Source organism: Triticum aestivum, chromosome 3B (assembly GCF_018294505.1).
Source record: "Triticum aestivum cultivar Chinese Spring chromosome 3B, IWGSC CS RefSeq v2.1, whole genome shotgun sequence".
NCBI classification, from domain to species: domain Eukaryota; kingdom Viridiplantae; phylum Streptophyta; class Magnoliopsida; order Poales; family Poaceae; genus Triticum; species Triticum aestivum.
The window spans coordinates 818,404,008-818,423,857 of record NC_057801.1 but is presented as its reverse complement, the minus strand read 5'-3'; the positions used below and the strand labels follow the sequence as shown (position 1 = coordinate 818,423,857).

The window sequence follows — 19,850 nt, the reverse complement described above, 5'->3', positions numbered from 1 at the left end:
TCAATTTGCTGCTGCTCTGCTCTGCCCTCTATTTTTTACTTGCACACATGCTTGACTGAATTTTGAAAGGGTGCTACTGCTGTCGCACTCCACTGTTGGGTCCTCCTAGCTAGCTGGCTCTCAGTTTGGACTGCCATTGTTGGTTGCTGCAGCCAGGCTAGGTGTATCTTGCATAATATCGATCGATCGAAACTTGTTTGCATATATACATACTACAGGAAGTGAGTGTGGTAACTAACTGTTGTTGTTCAATCTAGCTAGCTAGCTTGAAATCTTGTTTGTACCACATACATTGCAAATTTGCATGCCTGGTAAACTAGCCTTGTACGTATTTTTTTGGTAGCACGGTCTAACTGAAATTTGTGTTTGTGCTAAATGGAACACCTGATGCACTTGTCTTAGTACTGCTTTTGATGTTGTGATGGTGTGGTTTTCAGACAGTTAATGCCGCTCATCCATTGATGAACTAGAGTCCATGTCCGGTTTGAATTGACTCTGCTTTTAGTATATTTTGCTTGCTACCCCAAAAATGCAGTAGAATTTAGCTTATGAATTGGTCTAGTTGGATTTCTCAAGTTATCTCAAGATGCTACAAAATAAATTATTGTTGCACCCTCCCTTTGATGTTTCATTTGATTTGATTCGGTTTCCTCACGCCTCTCTGTTTGCTCTGTTCATGCTGCTACCGGATCCAGGAAGGTCTTTGAGAACCTGAAGGTTCTTTTTTTGATTGATAGATGCATGTGTGGGTGGCAGCAGATCAACCTCTTTCTCAACCCATGGTTAAGCCCAGCCCCTGAGATACTCAACTTCTCAACCCAATTTTTTTTGTCTGTCTTGTTCCTTGACAAAAAAAATTTAGGCCAAAACTTTTTGTTCCATTACTACCAACTTGCTGCGCTCGATATCCATGCCCTAATTCATACCTGATCCTTCTTAGATGCTAGTAATTAAACATGACATGTGGTAGAAAACATATTAAGGCACCTTTATGTGTGACAATTACACCGGCTCATGTCAGTGTATGTGGTTTGGATGCAATTTTCTTTTTGGCAACAAATGCATCAACTCTGACAGAACCATTCATGTTTAATACTATCCTGTGCAAAATGTAGTGCTAGTTTTGTAGTTTGTCATATGTACACATGTGCTCGGCAGTTAGTTCTTCTTCTTGTGTTGTTGCACTTGGTCTAGAGATACAACAACATTAGTTAGGTCCATGCATGGATGGATGGATCAACACATACAACTAGCAGTGCTAGTAACAACAACAAAATAACCTTGTGATTGATTCTGTTGAGGCTAGGATTCTCTGTTTGTTTTGGAGCCCAACCATGTGTACTGTACGTACTAAGCTAGCTCACGCACACACATAGCCACCTCGATTGAATTCTGTAGATACTAGCACCAGTACGCATGTATCTCATATAAAAGCTTGTTTAATTTCTATACTAGCTCACCAACACTAGCTCTTACTTGTTCGTTCAATTCGGAGCAGCAGGCATCCTCCGTGGATGATGACGACAACCGGGGCATCCACCGCCACGACGACACCCCGCACGTGGTCCAACTCAGCTACAACCTCCTCTACGGCGTGACTGCGGCCGCGGTCGTGTGCGGCATCGAGTACAACCTCCTCTCCAGTGAGTCCATCTCCTACCTCTAGCTCCCTCTCTTGTGCTGCTATAGTAGTACCTGTTGGAGATATGCCCTAGAGGCAATCATGTATGATGATATTTCCTATGTGTTTATGAATAAAAATAGTCCTTGGAGATTATCAATGATGTGTATCAGCAAGTACGTGACTTATTTGTGGGACTATGCATTGTATGATGACTGTCCTAAAAGGTCCCTAGTGGAAAGGGCTGTGTGGACGCGCAGCTCACTAGACTATAGCATATGACACGGTCGATGGCTTGGTCTCACTAGCCATGGAGCATTGGATGCTAACCGGATAATATGGACTTGGAAAGGTCTGGTCAGATTCGACGTAGTTGGATCCGAGTCGAGATAAGGTCCGAGTCAGACAGTCCCAACTACGAGACGCAGCGATATGTGATTTGTGAGTTTCGAGTACAACATACGTTCTATGTCCTAAGACCTGAGCTGACGCATGTACTCGGGATGGTGACAAACTTGCTTTGGGCCGACCAAACGCTACTCCGTGACTGGGTAGTTACAAAGGTAAGTTTCGGTCTTGTCCAGACCCATGCTGCGAGACGTGGTCGAGCAAGATGGGATTTGCCCCTCCGATCAGGAGAGATATACTCTGGGCCCCTCGTGTGATCCGACTGGGATAAGCGTGGCCATGCGACAGGGATTATGAGATAATCCGGTTTGTGGTCGGTATTACTGGAATGAGAAAGAGGTCGAGCTAGCACAAGGATGACAGTCTCGCCTTGAGCCCGACAACATATATCGTGCGGCAAAGGGAACAGAAGTGTGACACGTCGTACAGGTTCGCCTAACCAGCTTCATAGTCTGCTTGGTGATCGGCACGCCTTGCTAGAGGCCGCTACCAACCATGCAGGTCGGAGGTAATCCAAACTATGACCAAGCTGACTTGAACCTAAGGGGTCACGCGCTTAAGGGAAGGAACCTACGAGGTCGGTTTGTAGGACACTGGTCGGATGTGATCCGAACTGGACTAGGAACGTGACCGAGTAGACTTTGGGCTTGAGGGTCCATGCAAGGCCCAAGTGATGAGCTCGCGACGGACGCCTATATAAGGTGGAGGTGCATAACACTCATTCGGTTGATCGCTTCGGCGCTGTGACTAGGGTTTGCATGTGTTGCGAATAGACACCTCCACTCGCTGCCGACTGCGTGATCGGACCTAGCAGTCCGCCACACGGTGTTCCTCCTGCACACGCGGATACCGTTAGAGGCGGTGCACTTGCGCCGCTCCGGCGAACTTGTAAGTGGGATCAGATAACCGTCTGTTCGAGGGAGATCGGACAAGGAGGAGACGATCCACGCGGACGCGCTGCCCCAACTCTTCTTCCGCTGCACTGCACTGCACGTCTAGTGGTAACGAACTGTGATCCATCTCCCATAGCATGTTCTTGGTTGTTCTGCGCTTAGGAAATTTTAATTTGCAGTCGACGCACCCTACCGTAGATCCCAACAGTACCTTGCTCTATTTCATGCGCATGGGTGATTCTTTTTGTGCTTGTCGTGCTTGTGCCATGGGAAAGATCATTCCTATTTATAGTGATGATGGTTCAGAGTAGCACACTTGTTAAATTCTGCTCTTGTACTACCTCGTTTGTGGTTGTTGGTTACTGCAGCTAGGCTTTGTTAACTGTTGGTGTTTAATCTAGCAAGCTAGTAGTGTTGGCAGCTAGCTAGTAGTGTTTGCAGCAAGCTACTCCTGCACTAGTAGTTCATCCATATGTGTAATTGATCCTTCCCCGTAATTGAATAATGTGAAGAATTCCTATTTTCTCAGCTATGCAATGCGAACATCAGATCATTCACAACGGAAATCTTTGTTTGCCTCCTGGTAGAAATATTTCTTGTCACATTTTGGTGATCTCCTTTTGGTAGATGCAGTGTATATATTACATATTCATCCTTATGTGTAGGATCTTTGGTTTGTTATACTGACTGCATGCCACCTCTATCATCGCCGCCCCGTCTCCCCCACCATTGGCACCACCCCTCCGCCTTCTCCTTTGATGTTGTACTGGATTCTTAGAATGAAAATATTGTGTACATCAAAAATATTTTGTGGTATGTGTTTGCAAATCCATGGTTGTTGAATCATGTATGTATAATTGTATTGGAAATTGCTAGCCTTCTTGGGTAGTATTTTTTTTGTTTTGGTTCGTAGGTATGCCTACGGTTAAACCATCGGCATAGTTCTAGCTATGCCGACGGCCTAACAGTCGGCATATACGCCCACAGGGAGATGCCAGGAGTCGCCACGTGGCACCTATGGCGGAGATATGCACAGGGCTTCCCAGGGCCTGCCACATGGCAGAGATATGGCTATAGCAAAGCTGTCGGCATAGGGGAAATATATGCCGACGGCTTTGCCGTAGGCATATCCCTGCTACGAGGAGTCACTAGAGGCGGCCACATGGCAGAGGTATGCCGACGGTAAAGTAGTCGGCATAGATTTTCACCTATGCCGACGGCTTAGCCGTAGGCATACCTCTGCCACGCGGCGGCCCATGATTCGTCGGCGATTTTGACGATGCCGTTCGTTGCCGTCGGGTGAAAATCACTGTCGACGGCTAAACTATGCCGACGACCAGAGGAAAGCCGTCGGCATAGGCCCCTATGCAGACGGCTAGACTATGCCGACGGTCTCACAAGACTACACTTATGTGATTGATGCCAACGGGGCTATGTCGACGGCAGCCGTTGGCATAGATGTGTGCCGACGGGAAATGGCCTATGCCGACGGCCCAGGGCCGTCGGCATAGGTGGCGAGTCCGGTAGTTCCTGGACCCACTCCCACCCAGCCACAGCGCCGGCGCAGAGGTCGCCGCACCGCCCGTCCCCCGCGGGGCACGACATGGCCGACTCGTGGTCCGTGAAGATCATGACCATGATGTGCATTGCCTCCAGCGCCCACGCCGCCATCACCAGCATGAAGTGCCGCAGCTGCCAACGCCCGAACTCCCCTGTGTGCTGCGCCAGCGCGTCGTCGATGCTCATGCGGTCGCCGTCGCTACTAGAGGCCGCAAGGAGCTTGTCGGTGGTGGACATGGCCGCGTGTGTGTACGTTATGTTGCGGAGAGAGCGTGATGCTAATATACTCTGATATACTAGTTCCCTTGGCGCTCTTGGCGTGCGGGTGCCATTTATAGGCGGAGTGAGGCATTTACATTATTTTTTCGGGATTACTAAGTCTCAATCAACTAATACTTAACCAAGTCTCACTGGATACTATATTCATAAGATCTTACGTAAAGTTTCATCCAATTTTTTAAAAGTTTTTTCTTTATTTCTTTTTATGTGTTATGTTACCTGACTGTGATTTGGGTATGTCTCAGTCGACTGAGTCCTAACTATACCCTTACTTTTTTTGCTTTGAAAGAGGAGGATGCATCTAGCAAACCAATTTTATTTTGGCCACCATTTAATGCTTTTAAGCTGTGTTTTTCTCTGTACAGTCACTGTTACTGAATTAAGCTTATCACCTACTTGATGGGTGGGAACATTGATCATTAACTTCTCTCCGGCGATCTGGCTGCGATAATGTCATCCACCTGGGTTGATACCACCTTCTCTTTTTTCCTTTGCAAAATAAATAAATAAATATACCACCAACTCTTCGCTGCTGGATTTAATGCATCGCACGTGATGCACGTGTGACCTTACCAGTAGTGGTAGTGTCATGGTCATCACTCTTCTCAAAGCCAACGATTCTTTTCTTCCCGCGACTACTACACGAAGTCAACACGTGGCTTTGCGAAATAGTCAGCCACATACACCAAAGACCAATGACCGGGCAGCTCCAATTACGAAGACGAGCAAACGATACAAGAAAATGCAAAATTTGTGTGAAATACGAAACTTCAAGACTGAACGGACATGAACCATGGGAAACACTTTGAGCGACCCAAGCAATGCTCGACACCATTGCCACACCACCATTTCTCCCTCCCCTGGCCACCACCACGCCTCGCGAAACAGTACTTCTCTCCAGCTATCTAGCGATGATAATGCGGTCAACCCTGGTTAGTATCTCCGCTACTACCTCCCTCCTGATTTATTGGTCCTCTTCGTATTCTGTTTTAAAATTTGACCATAGATTTAACTGATAAAATGTTAATGCATGTCATAAAAATGAAATCGTTGGATTCACTTTTTTCTTTTGGAAAATGGGGTTAAAACCCTGGCCTCTGCATCAATCGATGCACGCCGCCATCATTGGATTCACATTTGAACACAGTCTTCAATGGTACTATTTTTTGTGAGATGTATTAACATAAATGTTAACTAACTTCATGGTCAAATTTGACACAAAATACTAAGGGGAGCAATAAACCAGGATGGAGGTAGTAGCTCTTAGCTGCCGAATTTAATGCATCCCACATGATACACATGGCTTGGTTAAATACCCCTGTCAATCAATCTAGTCTACCGGCAGTGTCATGATCATCGCTATTTACAAGAGCCAGTGGTAAAGGAAATATGCCCTAGAGGCAATAATAAAGTTATTATTTATTTCCTTATTTCATGATAAATGTTTATTATTCATGTTAGAATTGTATTAACCGGAAACTTAGTACATGTGTGAATACATAGACAAAACATATTGTCCCTTGTATGCCTCTACTTGACTAGCTCGTTCATTAAAGATGTTTATGTTTCTCAACCATAGTCATGAGTTTTCATTTGATGAACGGGATCACATCATTAGGAGAATGATGTGTTGGACATGACCCATGCATTAGCTTAGCATTATGATCGTGACAGTTTCATTGCTACTGCTTTCTTCATGACTTATACATGTTCCTCAGACTATGAGATTATACAACTCCCAAATACCGGAAGAACACTTTGTGTGCTACCAAACGTCACAATGTAAATGGGTGATTATAAAGGTGTTCTACAGGTGTCTCCGAAGGTGTTTGTTTGGTTGGCATAGATCAAGATTAGGATTTGTCACTCCGTGTTTCGGAGAGGTATCTCTGGGCCCTCTCGGTAATGCTCATCACTATAAGCCTTGCAAGCATTGTAACTAATGAGTTAGTTGCGGGATGAAGTATTAAGGAACAAGTAAAGAGATTTGCCGGTAACAAGATTGAACTCGGTATGATGATACCGATGATCGAATCTCGGGCAAGTAACATACCGATGACAAAGAGAACAACGTATGTTAATATGCGGTTTGACCGATAAAGATCTTCGTAGAATATGGAGGAGCCAATATGAGCATCCAGGTTCCACTAGTGGCTTCTCTCGAGAGCATAAGTATTAAGGTGGGTGAACAAATTACTGTCGAGCAATTGATAGAAAAGCGAATAATTATGACGTTATCTAGGCATGATCATGTATATAGGCATCACGTTCGCAACAAGTAGACCGACTCCTGCCTGCATCTACTACTATTACTCCACACATCGACCACTATTCAGCATGCATCTAGAGTATTAAGTTCATAAGAACAGAGTAACACATTAAGCAACATGACATGATGTAGAGGGATAAACTCAAGCAATATGATATAAACCCCATATTTTTATCCTCGATGGCAATAATACAATACGTGTCTTGCAACCCTTTCTGTCACTGGGTAAGAACACCGCAAGATTGAACCCAAAGCTAAGCACTTCTCCCATGGCAAGAAAGATCAATCTAATAGGCCAAACCAAACCGATAATTCAAAGAGACTTGCAAAGGTAACTCAATCATACATAAATGAATTCAGAGAAGATTCAAATATTATTCATAGATAAACTTGATCGTAAACCCACAATTCATCGGATCTCGACAAACACACCGCAAAAAGAGATTACATCGAATAGATCTCCACAAGAGAGGGGGAGAACATTGTATTGAGATCCAAACAAGAGAGAAGAAGCCAACTAGCTAATAACTATGGACCCGAAGGTCTGTGGTAAACTACTCACAACTCATCGGAAGGGCTAAGGTGTTGATGTAGAAGCCCTCCGTGGTGGAATCCCCCTCCGGCAGAACGCCAGCGACGGTTCCAAGATGGGATCTCGCGGATACAGAAGGTTACGATGGTGGAAATTGTGTTTCGGTTGCTCCCTGGATGTTTTCAAGGTATGTAGGCTTATATAGGAGGAAGAAGTACGTCGGTGGCCGCCCGAGGGGCCCATGAGACAGGGGGCATGCCCTATAGGGGGGCACCCTACCCTCTCGTAGCCGCCTCGACTGCTTCCTGACTTGCACTCCAAGTCCTCTGGATCACGTTCGTTCCAAAAATCACGCTTCCGAAGATTTTATTCCGTTTGGACTCCGTTTGATATTCTCATCCTTCCAAATACTGAAACAGACAAAAAACAACAATACGGGCTGGGCCTCCGGTTAGTAGGTTAGTCCCAAAAATGATAATAATATATAAAATAAAGCCCATAAACATCCAAATAAGGTAATATAATAGCATAGAACAATCAAAAATTATAGATATGTTGGAGACGTATCAAGCATCCCCAAGATTAATTCCAGCTTGTCCTCGAGTAGGTAAATGATAAAAACAGAATTTTTGATGTGGAATGCTACCTAGCATAATTCTTAATGTAATTTTCTTTATTGTGGCAGTAATGTTCGGATCCAAATGATTCAAGATAAAAGTTAATATTGACAAAAGAAATAGCAATACTTCAAGCATACTAATAAAAGCAATCATGTCTTCTCAAAATAACATGGCAAAAGAAAGTTCATCCCTACAAAATCATATAGTTAGGCTATGCTTCATTTTCGTCGCACAAAGATGTTCCCAACTTCTATACCCCCGATGACAAGCCAAGCAATTGTTTCATACTTAAATAATCTCAAACTTTTTCAACCTTCATGCAATACTTGAGCGTGAGCCATGGATATAGCACTATGGGTGGAATAGAATAATGATTGGGGATTGTGTGGAGAAGATAAAAAAAGAGAAAGTCTCACATTGACGAGGATAATCAACGGGCTATGGGAATGCCCATCAATTGATTTCAACATGAGGAGTAGGGATTGCCATGCAACAGATGCACTAGAGCTATAAATGAATGAAAGCTCAACAAAATAAAACTAGTGGGTGTGCATCCAACTTGCTTGCTCACGAAGACCTAGGGCATTTGAGGAAGCCCATCGTAGGAATATACAAGCCAAGTTCTATAACGAAAAATTCCCACTAGTATATGAAAGTGACAACCTATGAGACTCTCTACATGAAGAACATGGTGCTACTTTGAAGCACGATATATATAAGACTCAATAAAGAACAAGGTGCTACTTTGAAGCACAAGTGTGGAAAAAGAGATAGTAGCATTGCCCTTTTTATTTCTTTATTTTCTTTTTTTCATTTTTCCTTTTTCTTTTTCGTCCTTTTTTGGGCCTTTTTCTTTTTCTTTTGGCCTTTGTTTTTTTGGGCAATGCTATAATAATGATGATCATCACACTTCTATTGATTACAACATATGAATTACAACTCGAAACTAGAACAAGATATGACTCTATATGAATGCCTCTGGCAGTGTACAGGGATGGTGCAATGAATCAAGAGTGACATGTATAAAAATTATGCATGGTGGCTTTTCCACAAATACAATGTCAACTACATGATCATGCAATGGAAATATGACAAAAGTAATGTATGTCATGATGATGATGAACGGAACGGCGGAAAGTTGCATGGCAATATATCTCGGAATGACTATGGAAATGCCATAAATAGGTAGGTATGGTGGCTGTTTTGAGGAAGATATAAGGAGGTTTATGTGTGATAGAGCATATCATATCACGGGGTTTGGATGCACCGGCGAAGTTTGCACCAACTCTCAAGGTGAGAAAGGGCAATGCACGGTACCGAAGAGGCTAGCAATGATGGAAAGGTAAAAGTGCGTATAATCCATGGACTCAATATTAGTCATAAGAACTCATATACTTATTGCAAAAATTTAGAAGTCATCAAAAACCAAGCACTACACGCATGCTCCTAGGGGGGTAGATTGGTAGGAAAAGACCATCGCTCGTCCCCGACCGCCACTCATAAGGATGCACAAGCCAGGTACACTTCATGCTTGAAATTTGTTACACAACTTTAACCATACGTGCATGCTACGGGACTTGCTAACTTCAACACAAGCATTCTTTAAATTCATAATCACCCAACTAGCATGACTTTAATATCACTTCCTCCCTATCTCAAAACAATCATCAAGTATCAAGTTGATCATAGCATCCAATTCACTTCCTATGATAGTTTTTATTATACCCAAATTGGATGCTCATCATTCTAGGACCAATTTATAACCATAGAAAATACCATGCTGTTCTAAAAGACTCTCAAAATAATGTAAGTGAAGCATGAGAGACTAGCAATTTCTTCAAAATTAATCCACCACCGTGCTCTAAAAGATATAAGTGAAGTACTAGAGCAAAAACAATCTAGCTCAAAAGATATAAGTCAAGCACATAGAGTATTCCAATAAATTTCAATCAAAGAGGCTTCTCCCAAAAGGTTTGTTACAGCAAGGATGATTGTAGTAAACTAACAAACAAAGAATAATATAATAGACGACTCTCCAAGCAAAACACATATCATGTAGCAAATAAAAATATAGCTCCAAGTAAAGTTACCAATGAACGAAGACGAAAGAGGGGATGCCTTCCGGGGGCATCCCCAAGCTTAGGCTTTTGGATATTCTTGAATATCTTGGGGTGCCTTGGGCATCCCCAAGCTTAGGCTTTGACACCCTTTATTCCATAGTCCATCAAATCTTTACCCAAAACTTGAAAACTTCACAACACAAAACTCAACAGGAAATCTTATAAGCTCCGTTAGTGAAAGAAAACAGAACCACCACATAAGGTACTGTAATGAACTCATTCTTTATTTATATTGGTGTTAAACCTACTGTATTCCAAGTTCTCTATGGTTCATACCCTTACATACTAGCCATAGATGCATCAAAATAAGCAAACAACACACGAAAAACAGAATCTGTCAAAAACAGAACAGTCTGTAGATATATGTAACTAACGCAAACTTATGGAAATTTAAAAATCCTACCAATATAGGACGTCTTAAACAATTTTTTATTGAATAGCAGCAAAAAGAATCAATGCAAAATCTCGTTCCTGTGATTTATTGAATTTTTTCTCGTGAGCGCAAAGTTTCTGTTTTTCAGAAGAATCAAATCAACTCATATCATAGGTTATCCTATAGGTTCTAGTTGGCACAAACACTAATTAAAACATGAAAACACATCTAAACGGAAATTAGAAACAAAATTTAACACTAAAAAGGAACAAAAACAAAAACATAAAGAAAATTGGGTTGCCTCCCAACTAGCTCTATCGTTTAACGCCCCTAGCTAGGCATAAAAGCGAAGATAGATCTAAGTAGTGCAATCTTTGGTACTTGAAAAGGAAAAAGAGGATCTCCTTCTATGGCATTCATCCTTCTATTTAGGGTAAGCACATTGCCATTAATGGATGAAGTGAGATTAAGCACGTTACGGAAATTTGCATCTAAGCTAGACTTCATCTCTTTGATAATTTCATTTTGATAAAAGCACAAGAGAGTAGTTGATTCAACCTTATCATTTAAAGGATGCCCAAATATGGTTTTCATTTTTGCATACGTATCTATAGCATCCCCTTCAAGAAAACCTTCTTCAAAAATAGAAGTTAGAACTTGTTTGAACGAAGCAGGCAAGCCAACAAAGAAACTTTTTAAGTAAACTTCAATTTGATATTGTGGCACATAGCTAGCCCGAATCCTTAGTAACCTATCCCAAGCATCTTTTAAAGATTCATCAAGCAAATAGCAAAAAATTCTGGAGTCATCTTCATCAAAATTATTTAAGCTCTCATTGGTGACCCCGGTGGGTCCTTCCATAGCATCATTGTCTATGAGCTTAGAGAGGATAGAGGGGTTGTCCAAGGCACTAGAACCTGGGAGAACACGCTTAGTTCTTTTTGACTCGGCCATGGCAACGGGAAGGCAAACAAAAAGGAGAGGAGGAGAAGATTGGGAAAGAAAGGGCGAATAAAACGGCAAGGGTGAAGTGGGGGAGAGGAAAACGAGAGGCAAATGGCAAATAATGTAAATGTGAGGGAGATGAGTTTGTGATGGGTACTTGGTATGTCTTGACTTGAGCGAAGACCTCCCCGGCAACGGCGCCAGAAATCCTTCTTGCTACGTCTTGAGCTTGCGTTGGTTTTCCTTGAAGAGGAAAGGGTGATGCAACACAGTAGCGTAAGTATTTCCCTCAGTTTTTGAGAACCAAGGTACCAATCCAGTAGGAGGCTTCTCAACAAGTCCCACGAACCTACACAAACAAACAAAGAACTCGCAACCAACGCGACAAAGGGGTTGTCAATCCCTTCACGGCCACTTGCGAAAGTGAGATCTGATAGAGATAATATGATAAGATAAATATATTTTTGGTATTTTATAATATAGATGTAGAAAATAAAGATGCAAATAAAAGTAGATTGGAAGCAAATATGATAAGAGATAGACCCGGGGGCCATAGGTTTCACTAGTGGCTTCTCTCAAGAGCATAAGTATTACGGTGGGTGAACAAATTACTGTCGAGCAATTGATAGAAAAGTGAATAATTATGACGTTATCTAGGCATGATCATGTATATAGGCATCACGTCCGCAACAAGTAGACCGACTCCTGCCTGCATCTACTACTATTACTCCACACATCGACCGCTATCCAGCATGCATCTAGAGTATTAAGTTCATAAGAACAGAGTAACGCATTAAGCAAGATGACATGATGTAGAGGGATAAACTCAAGCAATATGATATAAACCCCATATTTTTATCCTCGATGGCAACAATACAATACGTGTCTTGCAACCCTTTCTGTCACTGGGTAAGAACACCGCAAGATTGAACCCAAGGCTAAGCACTTCTCCCATAGCAAGAAAGATCAATCTAGTAGGCCAAACCAAACCGATAATTCAAAGAGACTTGCAAAGATAACTCAATTATACATAAAAGAATTCAGAGAAGATTCAAATATTATTCATAGACAAACTTGAGCATAAACCCACAATTCATCGGATATTGACAAACACACCGCAAAAAGAGAGTACATCGAATAGATCTCCACAAGAGAGGGGGAGAACATTGTATTGAGATCCAAAAAAGAGAGAAGAAGCCAACTAGCTAATAACTATGGACCCGAAGGTCTGTGGTAAACTACTCACAACTCATCGGAAGCCCTCCATGGTGGAATCCCCCTCCGGCAGAACGCCTGCGACGGCTCCAAGATGGGATCTCGCGGATACAGAAGGTTACGGCGGTGGAAATTGTGTTTCGATTGCTCCTTGGATGTTTTCGGGGTATGTAGGCTTATATAGGAGGAAGAAGTAGGTTGGTGTCCGCCTCGACTGCTTCTTGACTTGCACTCCAAGTCCTCTGGATCACGTTCGTTCCAAAAATCACGCTTCCGAAGGTTTTATTCCGTTTGGACTCCGTTTGATATTCTCTTCCTTCAAAATACTGAAATAGACAAAAAAACAGCAATACGGGCTGGTCCTGCTGTTAGTAGGTTAGTCCCAAAAATGATAATAATGTATAAAATAAAGCCCATAAACATCCAAAATAGGTAATATAATAGCATGGAACAATCAAAAATTATAGATACGTTGGAGACGTATCAAGGTGCCGTATGTTCTGTACTTTATCGGTTGGATCGCGAAGAAGCTTGACTACATCAACCGCATTACTAAACGCTTCCGCTTACGGTCTACGAGGGTACATAGACACACTCTTCCCTATCGTTGCTATGCATCTCCTAGATAGATTTTGCGTGATCGTAGGAAAATTTTGAAATTACCGCATTCCCCAACAGTGGCATCCGAGCCAGGTCTATGCATAGATGTTATATGCACGGGTAGAAGACAAGTGAGTTGTGGGCGATAATAGTCGTGCTGCTTACCACCAACGTCTTACTTTGATTTGGCGGTATTGTTGGATGAAGCGGCCCAGACCGACATTACATGACTGCGTTCATGAGACTGGTTCTACAGACGTGATTTTGCACATAGGTGGCTGGCGGGTGTCAGTTTCTCCAACTTTTGTTGAATCGAGTTTGACTACGGCCGGTCCTTGCGAAGGTTAAAATAGCACACTTGACGAAAAATCCTTGTGGTTTTGATGCGTAGGTAAGAACGGTTCTTACTAAAATTGCAACAACAAAGTAGAGGACGGCTAACTTGTTTTTGCAGGGCTTGCTATGATGTGATATGGTCAAGGCATGATGTGATACAAATTGTTGTATGAGATGATCATGTTTTGTAACAAAGTTATCGGCAACTGGAAAGATCCATATGGTTGTCGCTTTATTATATTCAATGAAATCGCCATGTAATTGTTTTACTTTATCACTAAGCGGTAGAGATGGTCGTAGTAATAATAGTTGGTGAGAAGACAATGCTACGATGGAGATCAAGGTGTCGCGCCGGTGACGATGGCGATCATGACGATGCTTCGGTGATGGAGATCATGAGCTCAAGATGATGATGGCCATATCATCTCACATATTTTGATTGCATGCGATGTTTATCTTTTATGCATCTTAGTTTTCTTAGTACGGCGGTAGCATTATAAGATGATCCCTTACTAAATTTCAAGGTACAAGTGTTCGCCCTGAGTATGCACCATTGCTATAGTTCGTCGTGCCGAGACACCACGTGATGATCGGGTGTGATAAGCTCTACGTTCACATACAATGGGTGCAAGCCAGTTTTGCACACACACAATACTCCGGTTAAACTTGACGAGCCTAGCATACGCAGATATGGCCTCGGAACATGGAGACGGAAAGGTCGAGCGTGAATCATATAGTGGATATGATCAACATAGTGATGTTCACCATTGAAAACTACTCCATCTCACGTGATGATCGGACATGGTTTAGTTGATATGGATCACGTGACCATTTAGACGACTAGAGGGATGTCTATCTAAGTGGGAGTTCTTAAGTAATATGATTAATTGAACTTTAATTTATCATGAACTTAGTCCTGATAGTTACTTTGCATGTCTATATTATCGTTCCTTTGAATTTTAATGCGTTCCTAGAGAAAGCTAAGTTGAAAGATGATGGCAGCAACTACATGGACTGGGTCCGTAACTTGAGGATTATCCTCACTGCTGCACAGAATAATTACGTCTTGGAAGCACCGCTGGGTGCAAGGCTTGCTGCAGATGCTACTGATGACGTTAAGAACGTCTGGCAGAGCAAAGCTGATGAATACTCGATAGTTCAGTGTGCCATGCTTTATGGCTTAGAATCGGGACTGCAAAGACATTTTGAACGCCATGGAGCATATGAGATGTTCCAAGAGTTGAAGTTAATATTTCAAGCAAATGCCCCAGTTGAGAGATATGAAGTCTCCAACAAGTTCTATTGCTGCAAAATGGAGGAGAATAGTTCTGTTAGTGAACACATAGTCAGAATGTCTGGTACCATAACCACTTGACTCATCTGGGAGTTAATCTTCCTGATGAGTGTCATTGACAGAGTTCTTCAATCACTGCCACCAAGCTATAAAGGCTTCATGATGAACTATAATATGCAAGGGATGAACAAGACTATTCCCAAGCTCTTTGCGATACTAAAGGCTGTGGAGGTAGAATTCAAAAAGGAGCATCAAGTGTTGATGGTCAATAAGACTACTAGTTTCAAGAAAAAGGGCAAAGGAAAGAAGGGGAACATCAAGAAGAACGGCAAGCAAGTTGCTGATCAAGAGAAGAAACCCAAGTCTGGACCTAAGCCTGGAACTGAGTGCTTCTACTTCAAAGGGACTGGTCATTGGAAGCGGAACTTCCCCAAGTATTTGGCGGATAAGAAGGATGGCAAAGTGAAAGGTATATTTGATATACATGTTATTGATGTGTACCTTACTAATGCTTGTAGTAGCGCCTGGGTATTTGATACTGGTTTTGTTGCTTATATTTGCAACTTGAAACAGGGGCTACGGATCAAGCGAAGATTGGCTAAGGACGAGGTGACGATGCATGTCGGAAATCATTCTAAGGTCGATGTGACCGTCATCGGCACGCTACCTCTACATCTACCATCGGGATTAGTTTTAGACCTGATTAATTGTTATTTGGTGCCAGCGTGGAGCATGAACATTATATATGGATCTTGTTTGATGCAAGACGGTTATTCATTTAAATCAAACAATAATGGTTGTTCTATTTATAATATCTTTTATGGTCGTGCACCCTTGCTGAGTGGTCTATTTTTGTTGAATCTTGATGGTGATGATACACATATTCATAATATTGATGCCAAAGGATGTAAAGGTAATAGTGATAGTGCAACTTATTTGTGGCACCGCCGTTTGGGTCATATTGGTGTAAAGCGCATGAAGAAACTCCATGCTGATGGACTTTTGGAATCACTTGATTATGAATCACTTGGTGCTTGTGAACCGTGTGCCTTATGGGCAAGATGACTAAAACTCCATTCTCCGACACAATGGAAGGAACTACTGACTTATTGGAAATAATACATACTGATGTATGCGATCCAATGAGTATTGAATCTCGTGGCAGGTATCGTTATTTTCTTACCTTCGCAGATGTCTTTAGCAGATATGGGTATATCTACTTAATGAAGCATAAGTCTGAAACATTTGAAAAGTTCAAAGAATTTCAGAGTGAAGTGGAAAATCATCGTAACAAGAAAATAAAGTTTCTACGATCTAATCGTGGAGGAGAATATTAGAGTTACGAGTTTGGTCTTTATTTGAATCAACATGGGATAGTTTCATAGTTAACGCCACCTGGAACACCACAGCAAAATGGTGTGTCCAAACGTCGTAACCGTACTTTATTGGATATGGTGCGATCTATGATGTCTCTTACTGATTTGCTGCTATCGTTTTGGGGTTATGCTTTATAGACGGCTGCTTTCACTTTAAATAGGGCACCATCAAAATCCGTTGAAACGATGCCTCATGAACTGTGGTTTGGCAAGAAACCAAAGTTGTCGTTTCTTAAAGTTTGGTGCTGCGATGCTTATGTGAAAAAGCTTCAACCTGATAAGCTCGAACCCAAATCGGAGAAGTGCGCCTTCATAGGATACCCAAAAGAAACTATTGGGTACACCTTCTATCACAGATCCGAAGGCAAAATATTTGTTGCTTAAAATGGATCCTTTCTAGAGAAGGAGTTTCTCTCGAAAGAAGTGAGCGGGAGGAAAGTAGAACTTGATGAGGTCAGTGTACCTTCTCCCTTATTGGAAAGTAGTTCATCACATAAATCAGTTCCAGTGATTCCTACACCAACTAGTGAGGAAGCTAATGATGATGATCATGAAACTTCAGATCAAGTTACTACCGAACCTCATATGTCTTCCAGAGTAAGATCCGCACCAGAGTGGTACGGTAATCCTATTCTGGAAGTCATGTTACTAGACCATGGTGAACCTGCGAACTATGAGGAAGCGATGATGAGCCCAGATTCCACAAAATGGCTTGAGGCCATGAAATCTGAGATGGGATCCTTGTATGAGAACAAAGTGTGGACTTTGGTGGGCTTGCCTGATGATCGGCAAGCCATAGAAAATAAAAGGATCTTCAAGAAGAAGACCAACACTGACGGTAATGTTACTGTCTACAAAGCTCGACTTGTTGCGAAAGTTTTTCGACAAGTTCAAGGAGTTGGCTACGATGAGACTTTCTCACCCGTAGCGATGCTTAAGTCTGTCCGGATCATGTTAGCGATTGCCGCATTTTATGATTATGAAATCTGGCAGATGGATGTCAAAACTGCATTCCTAAATGGATTTCTGGAAGAAGAGTTGTATATGATGCAACCAGAAGGTTTTGTCGATCCAAAGGGTGCTAACAAAGTGTGCAAGCTCCAGCGATCCATTTATCGACTGTTGCAAGCCTCTTGGAGTTGGAATAAACGCTTTGATAGTGTGATCAAAGCATATGGTTTTATACAGACTTTTGGAGAAGCCTGTATTTACAAGAAAGTGAGTGGGAGCTCTGTAGCATTTCTAATATCATATGTGGATGACATATTGTTAATTGGAAATGATATAGAATTTCTGGATGGCATAAAGGGATACTTGAATAAGAGTTTTTCAATGAAAGACCTTGGTGAAGCTGATTACATATTGGGCATCAAGATCTATAGAGATAGATCAAGACGCTTAATTGGACTTTCACAAAGCACATACCTTGGTAAAGTTTTGAAGAAGTTCAAAATGGATCAGTCAAAGAAAGGGTTCTTACCTGTGTTACAAGGTGTGAAGTTGAGCCAGCCCGACTTGGAGATGCTTGCACTAGTCCGTAGATGGATCGCTGGAGCTTGCATACTTTGTTAGCACCTTTAGGATCGACAAAACCTTCTAGTTGCATCATATACAAATCTTCTTAGAGATATCCATTTAAGGAATGCAATTTTGACATCCATTTGCCAGATTTCATAAAATGTGACCATTGCTAACATGATTCGATAGACTTAACCATCGCTACGGGGGAGAAAGTGTCATCATAGTCAAGTCCTTGAACTTGTTGAAACTTTTGCGACAAGTCGAGCTTTATAGACAGTAACATTACCATCAACGTCAGTCTTCTTCTTAAAGATCCATTTAATCTCTATGGCTTGCCGATCATTGGGCAAATCCACCAAAGTCCACACTTTGTTCTCATACATGGATCCTATGTCAGATTTCATGGCCTCAAGCCATCTGTCGAAACCCGGGCTCATCATAGCTTCTTCATAGTTCGTAGGTTTGCCTTGGTCTAGTAACATGACTTTCAGGACAAAATTACAGTACTACTCTGGTACGGATCGTTCCCTGGTCGACCTACGGAATTTAGTAGAAAATTGATCTGAAGTTTCATGATCATCATCATTAGCTTCCTCTCTACTTGGTGTAGGCAACACGGGAACCGTTTTCTCTGATATACTACTTTCCTATTCGAGAGAAGGTACATTTACCTCATCAAGTTCTACTTTCCTCCCACTCACTTCTTTCAAGAGAAACTACTTTTCTAGAAAGGACCCATTCTCAAAAACAAAGATCTTGCCTTCGGATCTGTGATGGAAGGTGTACCCAATTGTTTCCTTAGGGTATCCTATGAAGAAGCACTTCTCTGAATTTGATTCGAGCTTATCAGGCTGAAGCCTTTTCACATAAGTGTCGCAACCCAAATTTAAGAAACGACAACTTAGGTTTCTTGCCAAACCACACTTCATATGGTGTCATCTCAACGGATTTTTACGGTGCCCTATTTAACATGAATGTGGCTGTCTCTAATGCATAAACCCAAAACCATAGTGTTATATCGGTAAGAGACATCATATATCGCACTATATCTAATAAAGTGTGGTTATAACTTTCGGACACACCATTACGTTGTGGTGTTCCAGGTGGCGTGAGTTGTGAAACTATTCCACATTGTTTTAAATGAAGGCCAAACTCATAACTCAAATATTCGCCTCCGCGATCAAATCGTAGAACATTATTTTCTTTTTACGATGATTCTCCACTTCACTCTGAATTTCTTTGAACTTTTGAAATGTTTCAGACTTGTGTTTCATCAAGTAGATGTACCCCTACCTGGTCAAATCATCTATGAAGATTAGAAAATAACGATGCTCGCCGCGTGCTTCAACACTCATTGGACCGCATACATCAGTATGTTTTATTTCAAATAAGTCATTAGCTTGCCCCATTATTCCGGAGAACGAAGTTTTAGTCATATTGCCCATGAGGCATGGTCCACAAGTATCAAATGATTCATAATCAAGTCATTCCAAAAGACCATCAGCATGGAGTTTCTTCATGCGCTTTAGACCAATATCACCTAAACGGCAGTGCCACAAGTATGTTGCACTATCATTATCAACTTTGCATCTTTTGCCATCAATATTATGAATATGTGTATCATTACGATCGAGATTAAATAAACCATTAACATTGGGTGTATGACCATAGAAGGTTTTATTCATGTAAACAGAATAACAATTATTCTCTGTCTTAAATGAATAACTGTATTGCAATAAACACTATCCTTTCTTGTTCATGCTCAACACAAACACCAAATAACATTTATTTTGGTTCAACACTAATCCCAAAAGTATAGGGAGTATGTGATGATGATCGTATCAATCTTGGGACCACTTCCAACACACATCGTCACTTCAGCTTCAAC

At 41.9% G+C, this 19,850-nt stretch overlaps 1 pseudogene; it reads right to left on the bottom strand.

Annotated features, from left to right (window-relative positions):
• The window catches only part of LOC123068008 (organic cation/carnitine transporter 4-like), a 52,723-nt pseudogene extending 48,004 nt beyond the window's left edge, over nt 1-4,719 (bottom strand).
• Nucleotides 4,720-19,850: the final 15,131 nt, after the last annotated feature.